Source organism: Dermochelys coriacea, chromosome 4 (genome assembly GCF_009764565.3).
Source record: "Dermochelys coriacea isolate rDerCor1 chromosome 4, rDerCor1.pri.v4, whole genome shotgun sequence".
NCBI classification, from domain to species: Eukaryota; Metazoa; Chordata; order Testudines; family Dermochelyidae; genus Dermochelys; species Dermochelys coriacea.
This window is the reverse complement of record NC_050071.1, coordinates 96,844,813-96,848,416: the sequence shown is the minus strand read 5'-3', so window position 1 is coordinate 96,848,416 and position 3,604 is coordinate 96,844,813.

Genomic DNA, 3,604 nt, shown 5'->3' with positions numbered 1-3,604 from the left:
TCACAGTTTTAATTGCACAGTTAAACAATAGAATATCAATTGAAATGTATTACATATTTTGGATGTTTTTGTACATTTTCATATATATTGTAATCTGTGTTGTAATTTAAATAATTTTTATTAGAAATATTTTCACTATAAAAATGATAAAAGAAATAGCATTTTTCAGTTCACCTCATGCAAGTACTGTAGTATAATCTCTGTCATGAAAGTGCAATTTACACATAACTGCACTCAGAAACAAAACAATGTAACACTTCAGTGCCTACTCAGTCCTACTTCTTGTTCTGCCATTGCTAAGACAGATAAGTTTGTTTCGATTTACAGGAGATAATGCTCCCCTCCTCTTATTTACAGTGTCACCAGAAAGTGAGAACATGGCACTTTTGTAGCTGGCATTGCAAAGTATTTACGTTCCAGATATGCTAAACATTCATATGCCCCAGCATGCACTGGCCACCATTCCAGAGGACATGCTTACATGCTGATGACACATGTTAAGAAAATAATGCGTTAATTAAATTTGTGACTAAATTACATGGGGGAAGACTGTATGTACCCTGCTCTGTTTTACCTGTATTGTGCCATATATTTAATGTTATAGAAGTCTCGGGTGATGACCCAGCACGTTGTTCATTTTAAGAACACTTTCACTGCAGATTTGACAAAACGCAAAGGTACCAATGTGAGATTTCTAAAGAGAGTTACAGCACTTGACTCAAGGTTTAAGACTCTGAAGTGCCTTCCAAAATCTGGATATCTGTATTAAGTAAACTAGTGATTGTGAATTGAATCTTACAAGCCGTGTGTACTATTCTTTTTAGAATAGTGGATCTAAGGGCCGAGCACTCCAGAGGGGCATGCAGAGGACTCGGGGCTTGGTGTGTGCCTGCAAGTAACCTGTACACAGAGTGAGGCCTGCAGAAACCTAGAAGGCAGCTTGTGTTGCCAGAGGCTGGTAGTTTCAGGGAGCTGATCTGTAGGAGGCACTGGCAAGAGTTCCTCACATTGATGTCTACACTACAAAATTAGGTTGAACTTATAGAAGTCTATTTTTATAAATCTATTTTATACAGTCAATTGCGTATGTCCACACTAAGTGCATTAAGTAGGCAGAGTGCGTCCTTACTACCGTGGCTAGTGTCAACTTTTGAAGCGTTGCACTGTGGGTAGCTATCCCACAGTTCCTGTAGTCTCCACTGCCCATTAGAATTCTGGGTTGAGCTCCCAATGCCTGATGGGGCAAAAACATTGTCATGGGTGGTTTTCGGTACATGTCGTCAGTTGCCCCTCCCTTCGTGAAAGCAATGGCAAACAATCATATTGCGCCTTTTTCCATGCAGACACCATATTGCTGTCAACAGATGGTGCAGTAGGACTGCTAACTGTTGTCATCATCCAACACTTCTGCTGCAACTCTGCTCTCCTGGTGCCATGAATCCACCTCACAGGTCCTCTTGTTGTTCTGTATAAATATCTATTCTCATGGCATCCGTCGTCATCCATCGCTTCCGCTGCAACTCTGCTCTCCTGAAGATGCCATACCATGGCAATCATGGAGTCCCCTCAGCTCACCGCTGCTGTTGTGAGCATTGCAAACACCTCGCACATTATCCTGCAGTATGTGCAAACCTGCAAAAGCAGGCGAAGAGGCAATGACAGCGCGATCATGATAGTGATGAGGATGTGGACACAGACTTCTCTCAAAGCACTGGCCCTGGCAATTTGGACATCATGGTAGGCAGGTTCATGGGGCAGGTTCATGCCGTGGAACGCTGATTCTGGGCCCGGCCAACAAGCACAGACTGGTGGGACCACATAGTCTCGCAGGTCTGGAATGATTACCAGTGGCTGCGAAACTTTTGCATGCGTAAGGGCACTTTCATGGAACTTTGTGACTTGCCCTCCCTTGCCCTGAAGCGCAAGAATACCAAGATGAGAGCAACCCTCACAGTTGAGAAACGAGCGGCGATAGCCCTCTGGAAGCTTGCAATGCCAGACAGCTACCAGTCAGTCGGGAATCAATTTGGAGTGGGTAAATCTACTCTGGGGGCTGCTATGATCCAAGTAGCCAGCGCAGTCACTGAGCTGCTGCTATCAAGGGTAGTGACTCTGGGAAATGTGCAGGTCATACTGGACGGCTTTGCTGCAATGGGGTTCCCTAACTGTGATGGGGTGATAGACGGAACGCATATTCCTATCTTGGGACCGGACCACCTTGGCAGCCCAAATGTAAACCGCAAGGGGTACTTTTCAATGGTACTGCAAGCGCTGGTGGATCACAAGGGATATTTCACCGACATCAACGTGGGATGGCCGGGAGAGGTGCTTGACGCTTTCATCTTCAAGAACTCTGGTCTGTTTAAATGGCTGCAGGAAGGAACTTACTTCCCAGACCAGAAAATTACCATTGGGGATGTTGAAATGCCTATAGTTATCCTTGGGGATCCAGCCTACCCCTTAATGCCATGGCTCATGAAACCATACACAGGCATCCTGGATAGTAGTAAGGAGCAGTTCAACTATAGGCTGAGCAAGTGCAGAATGGTGGTAAAATGTGCATTTGGACATTTAAAAGCTTGGTGTTGCAGTTTACTGACTAGGTTAGACCTCAGCAAAACCAATATTCCCATTGTTATTGCTGCTTGCTGTGTGGTCCACAATATCTGTGAGAATAAGGGGGAGACGTTTATGGCAGGGTGGGAGGTTGAGGCAAATCGCCAGATAGCTGATTACGCAGAGCCAGACACCAGGGGCGATTAGAAGAGCACAGCTGGGTGCCCTGTGCATCAGAGAAGCTTTGAAAAAACAGTTTCATGACTGGCCAGGCTACGGTGTGATAGTTCTATTTGTTTCTTCTTGATGAAAACCCGCCCCCTTGGTTGACTCTACTTCCCTGTAAGCTAACTGACCTCCCCAATTTGATCGCTGATTTCAGAGGCAATAAAGTCATTGTTTCAAAATCATGCATTCTTTAATAGTTCATCACACAAATAGGGAGAAAACTCACAAGGTAGCCTGGGAGGGGTGGGTGAGGAGGGAAGCACTGGGTGGTGTGGAGGATGAGGAGAGGTGGGAAGGACAAGGCCACACTACAGTTCAAAACTTATTGAATGCCAACCTTCTATTGCTTGGGCAATCCTCTGGGGTGGAGTGGCTGGGTGCCTGTAGCGCCCCCCGCCCCCGTGCATTCTTGGGCATCTGGGTGAGAAAGATATGGAACTTGGGGAGGAGGGCATGTGGTTATACAGGGTCTGTAGCAGCAGTCTATGCTCCTGCTGCTTTTTCTGCAGCTCCACTAGATGCCTGAGCATGTCAGTTTGCTCCCCCATTAGACTCAGCATTGCATCCTGCCTCTTTTCACTGTGCTCCTGCCTCCTTTCATCGTGTTCGTTTAACGCTTTCTTGGAATCTGCTATTGTTTGCCTCCATGCATTCTACTGAGCTCTTTCAGTGCAGGGGGACTGCATGAGCTCTGAGAACATTTCATCGCGAGTGCGTTTTTTCGTCTTCTAATCTGCGCTAGCCTCTGGGACGGAGATTACAGGGGGACCGTAGAAACATTTTCAGCTGTGGGAGGAAAAAAAGGGAGAGTAGTATTTAA